The sequence below is a fragment of the Xenopus tropicalis genome, chromosome 1, assembly GCF_000004195.4.
Source record: "Xenopus tropicalis strain Nigerian chromosome 1, UCB_Xtro_10.0, whole genome shotgun sequence".
NCBI lineage: Eukaryota > Metazoa > Chordata > Amphibia > Anura > Pipidae > Xenopus > Xenopus tropicalis.
Window position 1 is genome coordinate 109,677,285 of NC_030677.2, and position 18,702 is coordinate 109,695,986.

Consider the following 18,702-nt stretch of genomic DNA (forward strand, 5'->3'; position numbering starts at 1 on the left):
TTCTATGGTTTGTAAGAAATCGTGTATTTGGGTGCCATTATTTGTGATATATATAAATATATATATATGTGTGTTTGTGGCTCTATTGTGTTATACACTGAGTATGGGGGGAGCTCTACTGATTACTAAACTGATTACTATAAACCAGTTGTTCAAGTAAATCTCCATATCAAATGGTTTTTCTGTGGATGGTGGGACAGTACGTCTCCGAGAAGCCATAAAACTCAACAGTTACTGAACAAGGGGCAAGGTGTGGTTTTTATCAACTCCCATCTGATCAGTTGGTATGTGGGGGGCAGTGGCTGAAAGGTGCATAAATGTGGGATGGACGGTGGTCAAGGGAGAACCGGGGGAGAGCAACCTGGGGGGAGCAACCTGGGAAAAGAACCTGGAAGGAGCACCTGGGGACTGGATCAGAAGTGACCGGGCAAGATGTGAGACAGACCAGAGAGAAGAGGCCATGGCTAGAGAAAAGGAACGAGACCACCATGTTCTTTGTTTATCGGTAGCTATAATGTAGATTTTGTCATTAATCTGTAAATGTAAATAATGTATAAATATTGTGTTTGTTAACTAATCATTTCATTGTAACCATCCATTGATTTGCTACTCAATATATTCATTTTAATATACACTTATTGGTGTGGGTTATTTGTCTGCTTCTCAAAAGAACCAGAACCCTAGTAAGAGGGGTGATTAATATTATTATTAATATTATTATATATAGTCAAAATCTTACAGATGGCGAGCCAGGCAGGAGAGCAATGCATGGCATTTAATTCATATTTATAAGTGTATATTATTGTGTAGCAAACCAATCGATTGTTTTGTTTTGTGTTGTTTTAGTCTTTGTTTTAAGTTTAAAAAAATGGATGTCTTAGCTAAAAAGATTGCCAAGGTCACATGCTCAGGGGAGATTGTTAAGTGTATGCAGGGATCTCCAGATCCATGGGCTAAGGCTCAGGTTTATGTGACCAGGGCAATCCAGGAAAAATGTATGTCGAAGTCAAAAGGGAAAAGTGCATTGGTTTTTGCTGCCTGCTGGATAGCAGAACAGTATAAAACTCTAGCGGTGCAGAAAGAGAATCTGGAGGGAAAGATTCTTTATTTGAATGATACAATAGATTCTCTAAAATTTTCTGTTGAAAATGCTGCTGCTATTTCCATTAGCAACCAGCAAACAATGGCAGAAAACCAGAAGGAGATTGCGCAGCTCAAACAGAGGCTGAGAGATGCAGAGGGCACCATTAAAAGTTTGGTTGCAACCTCAACCAGCAATGTAGGAGCTGATCATTCATCAGAGATTAAAGGGTTAAAAGCTCAGTTAAGAAGTCCTGTTGTATTAGCTGTTACCGGGCAGAGTAATACTAAGGGTAGAGATCTGTCTGCTAATGGTTTAAATGAAAGCAGTAGGAAATGTGAAACTGCAAGTGAAGGTAATGTGACTAGTTTAGAATGTACTAGTCATGCCAGGCCTTCTAAATTGATTTCTAATTGTGCAGAGTACAGGACTGATAAACTGAAAGACAACAGTCCAGGAAAACAGGTTTCTAACCCCCTGCAATCTAGAAAACAGCATAACAAGGAAAGGGTGTCGGCGATAAAGGTTTCTCTCCCTGCTAAACTGAATTGTAACAATTCAGTTAAAAAACACACAGAAAAGAAAGTGTTTAGGTGCTATGCGTGTTCAAAAGTTGGGCACATAGCCAGGTATTGTACCCTGAAAAACTATTATTGGGATAATAATAATTGGTACAATGAAAGAGAGAATTGGAATTCCTCTAGGTGGGGATTTCAAAAGAAAAGTAGGTATGGGAATACATGGGTCCCATATCAGGTTCTTACAACTCAGAAAGAAAGGCTGAGTGCAGAGAACTCCAGTCTCCAAAATGCATGGGAAACATTTAAAAAAGAGTTGGAAAGCATCAAATTAGAACTTTCTCAAATTAAAGGAAGAAGGGCTAATGAGAATAGAGGGAAACACAATGTGAATATGCCCTAACGTTTTCCCTTCACCAAGTTTATGTTTTACAGGATAAAGAAGGATTCAGGATTATGTAAAGGAGAATTCTGTGCCTTACCTTGTCCTGTGGAAAAAAGTTATAGAGGACCTTATTTATTTATTTTTTTTCCTTTTTACACAGAAGGAGAAGCCTCTAAATTGGTTTGGTACAGTCAGGTTATACAAATTCAAAAACATTTTTGGTTTTTAATAGTTAGAATGACCTGCACTGTGAGGGAGTAAAATGGCTGCTGCTTTAGTTTAGTAGGAGAGTAAAAAGCACTGAGGCACAATTTGAATTTTATTTTTGATATGATTTGCCTGAGTCAGATTTTGTTTTTTTACTCTTTGGGTTAGCAGCAACACGTTTGTGACATTTTTACATAGACTGCATGCTGCTTGATAACTTCAATATATGTTATGTGTTTCTGTTTCAAAGCAGTATTCAGTCTATAGTTTTTTTTTTCTCTCCAAAGTTTGTCTTTTGTTGTTTGTATTGTTGTTTGTATTGTGTGTGTAAAGTCTTCAAGGTGGGGTGTTTTAAAATCAATTCACTCTACAAGTCTGCATTAGAGTTACCAGTCCAGTCTGTTCTATGCATTTCTAGTTACAGCAAATGATGTTTATGGTCTGTACCTGTCCAAAACAGCTAAAACAATGATGTTCCTTACAATTGTCTTGCTCTATTCTAGATGATCAGGCATGAAACTGAGGTGGAAATACTGAGACAAAGATGACAAACAACTCACTAGTGATTTGGCTCAGATAGTGCTGCACACTTTAGTGTAGTTTATCTTTTTAATTTCCTTAAGCCAGTATTGGTTATGGTCACACCTATCCCTGAATTGAGGTGCTAATCCAGCTATGCTGATTAATAAATGTGCCACAGAGTTTCTCACCCTACCCCACAATAATAAAGGATTTTCCCTGTGTGGTCTCATTCATATGGTAACCATGGTAAGCAAAATGTGTTGGGTGTTGCAAACACCAAAGTTTAATGGCCATGGGTTATTGCAGAGGCCTAAAATGGGATCCAGCCCAGACATGGGTGGAGCAGTGTCACGTGGGTAAGTGGTGTGTACAGCGCACAGACAATGCAGCAAAGTAAGGTGGAAACAAAGCCTCTAAAAGTGTGTGGGATTTTCTAACTGGCAGAAGGGTTCAAATTATGAATATAAACTGTGAGTGTTTTTATAATTAGGTTAAATATTACCTCACAGTACCCTAAAACTTAAGCATGTGTGAGTGTTATATAATTTGGGTCTCAGTAATCCTTTCACTTTCAGCACAAATACATATTATTCATTAATGGGTATCCCTGAATGTTATACCTTTTTGTATTTAGAGGGCTCTTTCCTTGTAAAGTCCTTCGCCCTCTAGGTGGGGATTTGTAAGAAATCGTGTATTTGGGTGCCATTATTTGTGATATATATAAATATATATATATGTGTGTTTGTGGCTCTATTGTGTTATACACTGAGTATGGGGGGAGCTCTACTGATTACTAAACTGATTACTATAAACCAGTTGTTCAAGTAAATCTCCATATCAAAGGGTTTTTCTGTGGATGGTGGGACAGTACGTCTCCGAGAAGCCATAAAACTCAACAGTTACTGAACAAGGGGCAAGGTGTGGTTTTTATCAACTCCCATCTGATCAGTTGGTATGTGGGGGGCAGTGGCTGAAAGGTGCATAAATGTGGGATGGACGGTGGTCAAGGGAGAACCGGGGGAGAGCAACCTGGGGGGAGCAACCTGGGAAAAGAACCTGGAAGGAGCACCTGGGGACTGGATCAGAAGTGACCGGGCAAGATGTGAGACAGACCAGAGAGAAGAGGCCATGGCTAGAGAAAAGGAACGAGACCACCATGTTCTTTGTTTATCGGTAGCTATAATGTAGATTTTGTCATTAATCTGTAAATGTAAATAATGTATAAATATTGTGTTTGTTAACTAATCATTTCATTGTAACCATCCATTGATTTGCTACTCAATATATTCATTTTAATATACACTTATTGGTGTGGGTTATTTGTCTGCTTCTCAAAAGAACCAGAACCCTAGTAAGAGGGGTGATTAATATTATTATTAATATTATTATATATAGTCAAAATCTTACAGGTTTCAGGTTTTCTTATTGATCTGTGCCACACTACTTGTTTACTTGCAACATGCAGAAAGACAACCAGCACACAAAAATCTAAAATAGATTGGCAGGTAGGTTAAATACATTGGTGTGTGCTTCCGTTACCTAGACAATGTATTAGAGCGAACTGCCTTTCAACATAATCGACTCTGACCCAAAGCTGCATGGAGAGAGAGAGATGGCTGTGAGTGGAGGATGGTGAAGAGTAACGTAAGTCTTTACTAATTGGTAGAGAATTTTTAATTGATTATATCGAAAATGTTTTTTTTTCTCTTCAAATAAAGCTCATATTACCTTTTTATTTTCATGATATTTCCTCTCTAAGAATGTCTTTACAGTGAGTAAAATGTTTATGTCAGCCAGGAAATTTTAAAGAAATTGAGATATTTAGCAAAGCAGATAAATGTGCTGATCTGCCATAATAGGGCTCATTAATTCGTCAAGTTGAGTGAGCATATTGCAATTTTGAACATTTTTTCCCACAATGGGGAGTTGAAATTTAGCAGGATTGCACTTTGTGGCAAATCAGACGCCATTGTGCCAAATATTTTCAGTGTCCGGATGGTGTCAAAAGCCTGTTTGTCCTCTGTCACATTTTTGAAAATCAGATCCAAAAACTGTTGTTCATTCAAGGTTCAAGGTTGTATATAAACAGAAGCATATTTTAGACTGTGAAATGTTTTATTGTTTACTTAGTTGAATGCATGATGTATGGAACTTTATGAATGGGATCCATCAGTTAATCACTCACTCAACATTATGGGCCTGATTCACTAAAGGGCGATAAAACGTGCGCTATTCTTATTGTGCGCTAAAATTTTTACCGCCGCTTAATTTTGGCGATTTTTTGCACGATTCACTATAAGCATACTCGCGCTTTTTTACGCGCGATATTGCAAGCGTTATTTAACTCGCGAAAGACTATTTCAATGCGGTATTTGCCTGTACATGCGCTAAATTACGCGAATAATCGCCGAATATGAATGGTAGCATAGAAATAGTGTATAAAAATTGTCGAAGCATATAAATGGTGTATATAAATATTAGCCACATATAAATAGTAGATGCTTATAAATAGTAGCCACTAGTGATGAGCAAATGTGTTCTGGTTTCTTTAGTGAAAAATTAGCAAATCTTTCGAAAGATTCCCGGAAACAGCAAAAATGTTGTGCGGGCAAAAAAATTGTTGCCCGTGACTATTATTTTTTGACACTTGTATCAATTTTTGGATGTGCGGTGAATTTTTGCGTGGCGAATTTTTTCATGCGTTTTGCCATTGGCGGATTGTTTTGCGAAATGCATGAAAAAATCCGCCGCGAAAAAATTCAACGCACGTCCAAAAATTTGCTGCGAATCCATGCCTGGTGAAACATTTCATCACTTGTAGCCAAATAGAAATAGTTGCGCAAATGAACGCACGCCATGTTAGCCATACACGCCAATACTTGCGGAAAATTACTGTATTAAAAATGAACATTTCGCTGCAAACTGGCGGCTGCGTCACTCTGGGGGAAACACAGACTTGAATAAATAACACTGTAAGTCCATATTTTATTGCAAAAAATAATTTACTGTACTTTTGTATAATTTTTCGCCTGCCTGTAGTAGGTGTTAATTTTCGTATAGCCGAATGAGATATTTAGCACGCAAAAGTTATAGTGAATCATGCGATCGTATTCTTTTCAACGCGGAAATTAACGCAAAACGGTAAAACTAGTGCGAGAAATACCCCATGCGAAAATGGCGATTTTTTGCACGCGATAATACTATGGTGAATCGCGCGCAAGTTATTTTGCGTTTTTTAACACGAAAAAGCGTGCGATCATTTTTATCACCCTTTAGTGAATCAGGCCCTATATCATTATATACCATCATTATATATCACCTGCAGGTTACACAATGCTTCATAAAAAGGTGTCTTACAATAATGTAACAAACATGGGTTACAGAGTAAAATTAGGATCAGATTCTCGATTCTTTCTTTTAAGTGCTGTCAACAGCAGTTTTTTAACATTATTTAGGCATATACTGTATATAGGCATTTTTTGATTCACAATATATTCACAATATGCTGTCAATATATTATGGTTGGACAAATGGAGAATTTTTAAAGTCTTCCAAACCAAAATTTGTTTAAAAAAACAAAAAACCCCACACAACACATAAACCTATGACTGTAATGTGTTCCATCAAAAAGTATGAATAAATACCATTGTATATGCTGAAATCCAGCTGCAAAACAGTTCTTCTCTTTCTGCATGATTTGAAATCCTGGCAGGGAAGGAGGGACTAAAACAGACACAGCTTACAGACACAATGCAGGAACTATGTAACACTTGTTTGGCTATGATATGGCAAAACCCAGGCTAGTGATAGGCATAGAGCATGTGTTACATGCGACCTTAATGCACAGGAGTGGGCCTCCGCTATATGGGAGGTATTGATGGAGCTGAGGGTGTAGTTGAACTACAACTAGGTAAGAGCTTGTGTGGTGCAGATGGAATAATGGACGCCAGAAAGGTTCTTGCTCATGAACTATAGTACAATTTATTGGACAAAGGCACAGCTTAATAGTGCAGCAGGGTATACTCACAGACACAGCAGTGTATGATGTCACAGATAGTACAGCAGATGTGACACTTTAGGCACAGAATAACCCACTTGGAGGATGCACAGAGGATTAGTTGACACCTGAGATATAGACCTTTCAGAAGGGAGTGTTCCGGCCGACTGTGGTCCAGGGGAGAGCTCCTAACACTGGTACCTGGCGTCTAATAAAACCGGTCCCTAAAGAACGACTACAGAGCCGGGGTGGACTAAACCCTTTGTTACAACTCCTGGTTGGGGCTATTGACTGCCCTTGCTAAATAGCCTGACTACAATCACCTCTCCTAGAGGGTGCTATAAATGAAACTGTCTGCGCTGGCTTTACCTCGTTCACGGGGCCCTGTCCCCGACTTAGCACTAGGGTAGGTGGTCCCCTAGGGTACAAATGGCTTCTGGGCCTATGTTCTGGTCCAGGCTCAGTTGGGATCTGTCCAGAACACAGCATGCAGCCAAAAGAGGAAGCCACTTCCTTGTGCAAGACACTATATAGTCTGCACAAGGGGAGTGGTCAACCTGGGCTAAACCTATAGAGGGCAGCCTAATAACAGTAATCTGAGTGTAGAGGGCTCTGCCCTATTACAACACAGATAAACATAAAGATAAGGGATAACACCATAGGGAGCTTAACCCTATGGGTCCCTACAACTACATAACCCACAATGCATTGCACTGTGAAGTTCTTTTCCTTATTGACATAACGTGTGTAGGGAATTGTGGGATTTGGAGGATGCAAGCTGAAGGTAGACTGAGGACAGTCGACTACTGTTAGATTTTATTTGAGTCTCAAAGTAGTCAGCCAGATCACATTAAAAATCATGAAAAAACTGCATATTTTTTAATTAATATATACAGTATTGCAAAGTTGCTTGAAATTATGTTTACTTTTCAAAAAGCTTAAGTTGTGTTTGGGTGGAGTTCCCCTTTAATCAAAATAGGTGTATGTGTTTATGTAGTTGTACGTTAGTATCATGTTAAATGAAATGTATATGATACTGTATCTCACTTCATCACCATGATTTTCTATCAATATTCAGTGCAAAGTATCGAAATAAATATTGCTAATATATGTGTTATGCGCATGAAATATCAATGATCTATTAATAAATATGTATGTTTTACAGCTACATTGTCCTTGCAACAATGTAATGTAAGAAATAAATGGCTTCATGTAATAAAAGGCACTATATCTGCCCAGAAGCAGTAACCCATAGCAACCAATAAGGTGTTTTCTTTTAAACCAGTAAATGCTACCTGCTGATTGGTTGCTATGAGTTACTGCTCCTTGTCTTGGATGGCAGTATCTCCCTATTCTGGTGAACATATAAAGCAGGAAGCAGGAAAAGAGCAGAGAGAAAAAGTTATGAACTGCTAATAAATGTGTTTTTTTATCTTATTTGTTCTTTCAGATCATGTGACTGTGTGAATTAAATAGGAATTACCCAGAATTTGCCTATGGTTTGGTGAGTGCTGGTACTAGTTGTATTTAGTTTTATAATTTCATGTATATTTTATCTCTGAAATATATGTTTTATATATATATACAGGTATGGGATCCCTTATCCGGAAACCCATTATCCAGAAAGCTCCGAATTACGGAAAGCCTGTCTCCCATAGACTCCATTTTAATCAAATAATTCAGAATTTTAAAACTGATTTCCTTTTTCTATGTAGAAATAAAACAGTACCTTGTAACTGATCCCAACTAAGATATAAATAATCCTTATTGGATGCAAAACAATCCTATTGGGTTTAATTAATGTTTTATTGATTTTTTAATAGATTTAATGTATGGAGATCCAAATTACGGAAAAAACCCTTATCCGGAATACCCTTGGTCCCGAGCATTCTGGATAATGGGTCCTATACCTGTATATATATATTTATTGTCATTGTGATGTTTATTCTTTTTTAAATGTTTTTATTTACATTATTTGTATTATATATTTATTATTTTTTTTCATGTTATTTTTATTTTCTTTTAAATACAAAATTATCTAAAATATATATTTATATAAATTATATCATTTTTTTCTTTATATATGTTTCATGTTCATTGTCATGTAATGTTTTTATATATACGGTATATATATTTTAGATATTTGTATTATCATTTTTTATTTTGTTGTATTTATTTTAAATGTTCATGCTAAGATTTTATGCTATTAGCAGCAGCCATTTTTTCACTGCAACTTTTATTTTTCATGGCTACTTTTTACACACAAAATATATTGCAATCTGTGGGTGGTTTTTGCAGCAACTTTTTTTGTGGTCACACAATTTTTGTGGTAGTTTTTGGAAAATGCAATGCATTTTGCATAAAAAAACACACATTGACTTAAATGTATTTTGTGTAGGGAAAAAAAGCTCATTGATTTCGATGCATTTAGCATTTAAAAAAAGCACCCACTGACCAATGTATTTTGTTTGGGAAAAAAATTCCATTGACTTCAATGAGTTTCACCAATTTTTTGAGGACAGATTCACTTATCAGTAATAATAATAATAAGTAAGCACACATAGAGGCATATTTTTTATAATTAAAATTTTGTAAATTTGAAAAAGAAACCCCCCAAAATATCACCACACTTGAATGTGCGCTTATTTATTAAAAATACTTAAATCCCAAAAATTCAGTTAAAAAAAAATATTGACTTGTTCATCAGCTTCTAGATGCCAAATGTTTACATTCAAGGTTTTCAATTTTTTTTTGTTCTGTTTATTAAGCAGGGTTATGGCAGTACTGCCACAGCTTTGTTAGATTGTAGGGGGTTTTCTTGGGTCCACAAATGGGATCATTGAGCTGGGTTCACCAGTGCCTGGTCCTGGTTGGAAGATACAAACCTGTCAGAAGACCGTCCAGAGTGAAGGTCCCCATACACAGGCTGATTCTAGCTGCCGCTACCGGTCCCTTAGACCGTTACGGTACCTAATCGGGCTGTGTATGGGCACTACCGACGGGCCTGCCCGACCGATATCTGGCCTGAAATCGGACAGATCTCAATCTCGCCAAGCGAGCGGATCTTAAGGGGTATGGGCACCTTAAAAAAGAATAGTTGATTTCTTACATGGATGGGTTCTTTATAATAAACATATAAAGGAGTAGAGTGTAGTACCATGGTACATAGTTTAAAAAAAAAAGGAAAAACATCTTTTGTGGTAACATGATTCTGTTTATTGTGTGCATCTAAGGTGCATGGTATGGACTGAAGGGTGATACCTAGGTCAAATAATCCTTCTCAGGTAATTAAGTGTCAGCTGAGAGAGGAGCTGCCTGGTGAGGTTAAAAGGGTGTGCAATCACACTTGGGGGCTCTTCCTTGGATGTCTGGAGGCGACAAGGCTCTCCTGTGTGTCTAGAGGAGAGACATTGTCCTGGTTGTTCCTGTCTGTGAGAGGAAGCCTGAGAGAGGACCAAGGTGCCTGGTGAGCCTGAGACAGAAAGTGTCTGACAAAGAGAGACAAGAGGGCCTGGACCTGAGATAGAGAGCTAATGCCAATCAGCCTGTGACTGTGCCTGGAAAGAGACAGTTTATTGAAGAAAGTGCAGCAGGAAAGATGATTTTGGAGAAAGGTTGTGTCGCCTGACTGATAGAGAGACGTTATTTCTGAACTGTTAGTAACAGGTTACAAACCTTGTGGTGGTCTGGAAGAGGCCCAGGGGTGTCACGTATACTGCATGGATCCCCCACCAGGAGCATAAGGAGGGGGTGGGGAGCCATTGCTCCGGGGCACAGTTTTTGGGGACTCGATTCCATTGGAGTGTGTGCCCAGTTTTCACCTCAGACTTCTGAGCCAGTTGGATTTTATTTACTGTTTGTAACTTTTATATTTGTATGTCCTTTTTTTATTCATTTTTATGTATCAGTCTATATGCACTTCGACATATCTTATTCGTATATTAAAGCAAAATCATGAATAAGTCTGTCCTTGGTGCTCTAAACAAACCCTTAGCATGACTGAAAGTGTGTGTAATCATACCTTAATTCTTTATGTGCTGGAAAAGTTGTACATTTAAATGCTTAAATTGACTCTGCAAGAAATTGTGTGTGTTTAAATAATCCTTTCGCTGCTTGGAGAACTGGTAAAAACTAACCCTTTGACTGCTGTGTAACAAGGTTGGGTTGAAATTGGATAGGTTATGGCTTCTGGCACACTTAAAATAGTTGTCCACCTTTGAGTTTACCTTTAGTATGATGTAGAGAGTAATATTCTAAGACAATTTGCAAATCATTTGCAGTCTTCATTTTTTATTATTTGTAGTCTTTTAATTATTTCATCTTCAGTTCCGGAGCTCTCCAGTTTGGAGTTTCAGCAGTTATTTGGTTGCTACGGTCCAAGTTACCTCAGCAACCAGTGAGTGGTTTGGATAAGAGACTGGTATGTGAATAGGGTAGGGCCTGAACAGAAAGGAAAGTTACAAAAAGTAACAATAACAATAAAACTGTAGCTTCACAGAGCAATAGTTTTTGGCTGCTGGGGTCAGTGACCCCCATTTAAAAACTGCAAAGAGTTGAAAGAACAAGAATACTTCAAAAACTATAACAAATAAATAATGAAGATCAGTTGAAAAATTACTTAGGATAGGTCATTATATACAGTAGCATACTAAAAATTAGCTTAAAGGAGAACTAAAGCTTAACTAAAGAAATAGGCTAGAAATGTTGTACATTAAGATTTGGCTTCAGTACCAGCCCAAGGCAACCATAGCCCTTTAGCAGAAAATATCTGTGCCCCAAAGATGCCCCAGTAGCTCCCCATCTTTTCTGCTGATTCACTGCACATGCTCTGTGCTACTGTCAGTTACTGAGTTTAGGGACCGACAATATACTGTATATATAGACTCGTTCGATCGGTCCAATCGTATTTTCGCGACTTTTTCATACCTTGCGCGACTTTTCGACTCTTGCGCAACTTATTTGACGCTCGCAGGACTTTTTTGTATTTTTAGCATGCAAAAATCGGATCGGTTTTGCCACTGTTGACAATCGTTCGGTACAAAAATTTATTGGCTTTTGGATCGCCAATACGATATTATCGTGACTAATACGATTTTTTCATAAGCCTTTTTGTGATATTTGCGATCTTCAGAAATTTTCGTTTCCAATCCGAATTTTTCCCATTCAGGATTCGAACTCGTGTTTTGATAAATCTGCCCCTAAATGTCACAATATAAGGCTGATTAGTAATTCATTCAGATTCACATAACATGGCAGCTCAGAAACCAGTGCAATTAGCATCAGAATTTAATAATCAGACCTGTAGCATCAGTTTATATTACAGGCCAACCTCATATTCTGCTTGATAATTTTCAACTACTCTTAAGCTCATCTTCTCAACAGCTGCTCAAAGCACTCTGAGCATGTGCACTGTCCCAGACAGTTCTAATAGAATCCAAGATGAGGGGCTCCTGAAACTTTTGGCTCGTTCAGTCAGTTTAGTAAATAAAATATGGCATTTCTAGTTTTATATACTAGGTTAGCACATTTGTGGCCAGACTGGCTATAGGTTAAACAATTAGATATTTCAGAAATCAGGGGGACAATGGAAGGATTGCAGGAAAGTTCAGTGACCTATAATAGTAAATATGAGTAGTGATGAGCGAATCTGTCCCATTTTACCTTGCTGATAAATGCGTTTGTCGAGTTGCACACAACTTTTTTTTTACATGACCATGCACCTATTTTGAATACATCACCATCAGCTTATGTTGTTTATCTATAATCAGGGTAGTAATTTCAAACTTAAATGTAAGGAAGAAAATAGAAAAAATGATTAGAGGTTTATATTTGCTGTTCTGCAGTATAATGTGTTTTTAGCGAGTGTCATCTTGCGCCTCTGTATACTCTTGCTGTGTTAGAGTCTCTTTTTTTCCTTGGTGCCTTATCCTTGTGTTGGTGGTGGGCTCTGGGAATAGCTGCTGACCTCTTTAGCCTCTCGATAAAGTAATCCATCTCTGCAGCACTGTTGGGTCTGTTCTTACTTGTTAACAGACTTTTGTGGCTGTTTTTCTTTGTCAGTCTGAAAAGCTATGTTACCCTGTAAAATATATGCTTTGTGGGCCTTGGAGTCAGCTGAATAGATGCAATGATATCCTGTCAAGAGCTGGGTATCCTCATGATGACTGACAGTACTGGGCCTTTGAAATACTAAGCTTATCACATTTACAAAAGTACCAGCTGGGATGCTAGCACACTCTTGTTCTTTCTGGTGAGGGAAAAGAGGACAAACAGGATAAAAAGTGATCAATCTTTTAGGCACCAACTCCCAAAGGAGTGAGGGAGAATAAATAAGTGGGTGGAAAAGGGAAGCCATCAGTCATGGAGGTATGAGAAATAAAAATGCCATAGCCAAAAGGGACATCAGGTAATCATAAATAACACGTTTTAATTATGCATACATTTATAAGAACACAGTGAATCAGAAATCAGGTCTAAAATGAAACTCATTTCATGCAGTGCCTGCAAACAAAATCATTTTTTAGGACATATAAAATGTAGTGTTTAATAGTCTAAAGTCAACACACTGTATGTCTTTGTTGCTCCGAAATTTCTAGCAGCTTCTAGTCTATAACTTGGCAACAAAAGAAGACATAAAGAATGTTGCCAAACTAGGTGGCATCTAGACTATAATCTCTCTTGAATTCTTTACAGACGCAGCGAATTTGAAAAATGCACTGCCTTCCATAACATTTGAACTACAAGGGGGATTTGCATAAAGAACTGCCAGCTATGGGATGTCAACATATAATGTGACTGACATTGGACTTTAAGCAGCATTTGACAGCTCTTGTGTTCAGGAGCAATGTTCGTTGTCACTGCTCCTAATCTAACTTCAATTTGAGATTTCTTTGCAAATGCTCGGCGCTAGTGCTGAATTGCTCTGGGACTAGAATTTAAACAAGGAAGAATTGAGCAATATCTCAAGCAGACAAGTATTGAGATGAAAGTGCATTCGTAATGGTTTGGAGCATCTGATAGGAACCCAATACAAATCTCTCAGTTACTCTGATATGGATAATATATTTGCAAAGCATTATTTTTTTTTATCTTCATTCCTAATGGGTTTTTTTCTTGACATGTTCTCATGCTATATTACTTTTAAAAATGTCTTTTCTTTTGTTTTTCTTCCTGCCTCACTCAACGCAAAAGATAAGGTTATATTTTTAACTAAATTAGGCAACTATATATTAAACAATTAACTAGCAAGCTACTATTAAAGGACAATGAAAGGTTAATATAAATTAAAAGTAAGTCTAAAGGCATTCTTTTTAAGTACTTACTGCATATCTAAATTCCCAGATCCCTGCTTGCTTCTCTGAGATATGGTGCTGGCAGCCTACAGCAGTGTGAAGACTACAGTGACATCACTGAAATATCTCTGTCCTTCCTGTAGGTGCCAGCGGCAGCCTTCCTATTCTCTGAGCATGTGTGTAACTTGATCCTGTCTCCTGTTCTGAGCTACACATGCCCACCAGCCAATCAGAAGCGGATCTGGCAGAGGGGTGGGGGGGAGGGAATGAAACACATGTGCAGTATGAAGCAAGGAGGGAAAGGAAGGGAGAATACCTTTTTAGAGATGGCTGCCTGTTCTAGAAAATGTGAAGTAAGTGTGACTGAGTAAATATTTGATTAGGTGAGCCAAAAGTGTGGTGTTTTTACTAAACAATAGGAGGGCTATTGGGCAGTATGCTTTTTACATTTTGACTTGCATTCTCCTTTAATCCACAGTGCTTATGATATTATATCAACAATGTTTTATAGCTAGTTGCCCTTTTCTTACCCAATGTTATTTTGATTACTTATTATGTCCCGCATTTTGATTTCTAATCTGCATATTATTACCCTCTGCTGGAAGGGTTAGTGCCCTGTTGAAGTTTAGGGACAAAATGACTAACGTAATTTATATCTCTAAATTGGAGTTTGAATTTCTTAATTTTTTAGACCCCTTTGCAGTCTGAGATTTATTGAGGTTTACCCTTGTTATGATTTTTTTTTTTTTTTTGCAAGTTTACAAATATTTCCACAGTTTTGTGATTTTTTTGGCAATACTAAACCAGTTTCACTCATAGTTAAGAACTGTTTCCTGTATTATTTGTATTCTTTGTCTCAATGACTTATGTAGTCCATGAGCAAAGTGTCATCTCTAAATACAAATATATGTATTCAGAGTATTTTATATTAAGTATTTTATTAAAACTTGCTTTATGCAAACAAAGAATGGAGCATGTGCATTATTAAAATATGAAAGCTACCAACTCCCGCTGATGACTACAGACCATATTTCCTATAAATATGTAGGTACCCAGTAGATTTGTTCCAAGCAATGCAACCATGCCTCTTTCCAGGAAATGTCTGCATCGGCCATGTATGGGGCCTACCCAAAAATCGGGCAGATGTTGATCAGACAGGTTGAAAATACCTGACTTTAGTGGTCCCTTTGCCCTTTCTGGAGCACAGATCATTAACTCTTTTCTAGGCAGACGACAGGCAGGGGAATCCCAGGAGGCCGTAAATTATATAGAGCTTGCAAGGGAAGAAAATGTGCACAGTGCAAATAGGTGAGCAAGAGCTAACAGTCAACGCTGTAAATAGCACAGGGATAGAGATGTTCTCCCTGCACCCTGTATGTCTGTTTTATACTCGGCAGTCTGTCTGTATCAATAATGTGTTGCTCTGGTTACTTTTACAGATTGTATTAGTAATAATGCAATAAACAGAAAAGACATGAGAACACAGCACATAGAATTATTCCTGAATGCATTTTAATGGAAGCTGCTGTGATATCTCTATAAATAAAATGTTTCCCGTAGACTTCAGTGACCTGGCATCTAGTAGGTAAAAACAATGCCTTCTAGGGTATATAAACCAGTTAAATGTGTTTAAATATTGTATTGTTTAATAATAATATGTTGAACAATAAACTTCTCAAACATGGGGATACCAGAGTTTTTCTCAATAAGAAGAAAAGAGTTTTTGGGATCCAGCTGGTGGGTCCTTGGTGTCCCAGTTCAACACTGATTACCACACCCCAATATTATTGTATGAAACCTTGTTTCGTATGCTATTCAGTGCGTGTATGGTGACTCGACAAGATGACCGATACCACAAAGGCTGCAGATATTGGTCGCCTCATCGATCGGGCAGCTTAAAAGATTTTGATCGCACACCGTTGAAGGCACCCAAGCAAAATATACGTTTAGGGCTAAATCGACAGGTGGAGGTAGAATTTCTATTGTTTCTACCTCCACATCTGACTATTCACCCCTGAACGTCAATGGAGGATGGGAAGATCTTTCCTGCGACCAATGGTCACACAAAAGATTGTTATTGCTATGTGCATGGGCACCTTTAGTATAATGTGTATTTGCAAGAGATTATTATAACTCAAGCTTGCTCAGACTCATACAGAATCTGTGATAAATTAACTTCTTCTACCCCAAATTACCTCCAACATTTAAATTTCCATAACACATAGTTGCTTGTAATCGTAGAGCACTTGGGGATAAAACAGGCATAAGTACATGACTTTAGACTTCTGCCTTAAAACAAGGAAGCTAACTAAATCCCCAGGCAGCCATCTGATAGTTTCTACTTCAGCATTGTTGTGTGATGGGAAGAAGGGAGAAAGAAGAGATATCTTTAGTTCCTACAACTGTTAAATATTATGACACCCGATTCACTAAAGTGCGATAAAATTTATTGCACGCTTTTTTGCATTAAATAAGTCGCGATAATTAGCGCACGATTCACCATAGTATTATCGCGTGCGATAAGTCGCCATTTTCGCATGCGGTATTTCTCGCGCTAGTTTTAACGCATGCGTTAATTTCCGCGCTGAAAAGAATATGATCGCATGATTCACTATAACTTAGGCGCGCTAAATATCGCATTCGGCTATGCGAAAATTAACTCCTACTACAGGCAGGCGAAAAATTATAGAAAAGTACAGTAAATGCGTTTTTGGCAATAAAATATGGACTTACAGTGTTATTTATTCAAATATGTGTCTTTTTACTTAATTTCACTAAAGTCTTGGCATGTATGGAATTTCGCTACTAATATACAGTACTATAGTGGTAAATATTTAGTCGCCAAAATATACAGTACTATAGCGGTGAATATGTTGTCGCCAAAATATACAGTACTATAGCGGTGAATATTTTGTTGCGATAATATACAGTACTGTAGCGGTGAATATTTTGTCGCGCAAAATACATTACTATGTATATTTTGGCGATTTTTTTTGTCGCGACTTTGTAATCTCGCGACTTGCGGACATTTTGTGGCGATTTTATAATCTCGTAACATGTGCGACTTGGGGCCATTTTGTGTCATTGAGCCTGCAGCCACACTACAGAGAAGATCATGCCTGGGGTTTCTTATCTGCTACCAGGGGAGAGGCGCTATATTATCAGCATTACATTACATTAACATTTATTTATAAAGCGCCAACATATTCCGCAGCGCTGTACAATAAGTGGGTTACATACATGAACATACAGAGTAACATATAAAGCAATCAATAACCGATACAAGAGGTGAAGAGGGCCCTGCCCAAAAGAGCTTACAATCTATCAGCATGCTCCTACGTTCAGGATATGACGACCCGCCGCTGGGGGACTTAGGGGGTCCACGAGAGGAAGAGGGCAATCCTGGGCGAGCTAAGAGAAGGTTTGCTCGCCGGGTTTGCCCTTGATGTGGGCCCCCGCCAGCTCCAGCGTCTGTGGTCTGACCTGAAGCGCAGGAGTCCAGATCTGGTTGCTGAAATTGCGCAAGGTAATTATTGTACTTTATTATGCTTTTACAGTATACGTTCAGTAAAATATTTAGCAAGTAATTTGAACTAAAGGTACAAATGTAAGAAATGTCAGGGATGATGAAAGTAACATAGTAACATAGTAAGTTGGGTTGAAAAAAGACATACGTCCATCACGTTCAACCATAATGCCAGTGAGGAACTGAAACTTTGTTCACAATAAACCTCTGAATATTATTTCACATCTTTGTGACTCCTTGTGAAAATCCTGTGTGTGCCGTCACCCCATGCCTGTCTACATTTTGTTTTGCCACAGGCACCCGGGTATTATTGTTCCTTATGGTGTGCAGCTTCCCAGCACTTCGTATTGTAAATATATATATATACACATCTATTTTCAAATACATATGCATAAATAAGTTTAAAGCAGGGGGGAAGCAGCAGGGAGCGGCCCATTTGGGGGAAGGGCCACAAATGTTTTAGGGGGCCCTGGCTAACAATGTCTGTGTGTCCTTTGTATTGTTGTGAGGGTTCACAGGGGGAGGGGCCATTGGGGGCGTGGGAGGAGGGGGGCCCAAAAAATGTTGTTGTGAGGGGCCCCGTTATTTATGATGGTGTATGAATGTATATATATATATATATATATATATATATATATATAATATATTACACAAAATAACATCTTGCAATACTATCTCACAGAACTTCAGCTGGTGCCTCCAGCCCAGGCCCAACCCCAGGCCCTCCAGGCTCCTGTGGCCCAGCAGGCTCCTCCGGCCCCAGAGGTCTGACATCCTCCGGCCCCAGAGGCCCGACATACTCCGGCCCCAGAGGCCCGACATCCTACGGCCCCAGAGGCCCGACCTGCGGCCCCCGAGGCCTGACAACTGGCCCCAGAGGCCCAAAAACTAGCCCCAGAGGCCCAAGAACTGGCCCCCGAGGCCCCAGGACCATCGGCCCAAGAGCCTGAAGAGCCCAAGAGCCCCGAGGCCGAATATGCCCCCGAGGCCCCAGACACCCCCCCCTTGATTCCTCCCCCAGTTTCCCCCCAGGCCCCGGACTCCCCCCAGGCCAAGCGCTGGGTGCCAGGTTCTCCTGCGCACGAGGGACCATCCGTGCAGGAGGACCTGGCCAACATGAAGGCCGAGCTGGCCCAGCTCCGGGGGGAAGTGGAACAACTAAAGAGGGACATGA

The 18,702-nt window shown here is 38.8% G+C and overlaps 1 long non-coding RNA gene across 2 annotated transcripts; it reads left to right on the top strand.

Moving 5' to 3' along the window:
• Positions 1 to 245: 245 nt before the first annotated feature.
• LOC101734867 lies at positions 246 to 13,654 on the top strand. 2 transcript variants are annotated; one of them, XR_208207.4, is made up of 4 exons: positions 246 to 505; positions 4,257 to 4,357; positions 8,161 to 8,214; positions 13,404 to 13,654. It is a non-coding gene; the product is annotated as an uncharacterized LOC101734867 (long non-coding RNA). The 2 variants fall into 2 exon arrangements; XR_004223718.1 differs by lacking the exons at positions 246 to 505; positions 13,404 to 13,654 and adding an exon at positions 3,876 to 3,886 and having other exon boundaries at positions 8,161 to 8,274.
• Positions 13,655 to 18,702: the final 5,048 nt, after the last annotated feature.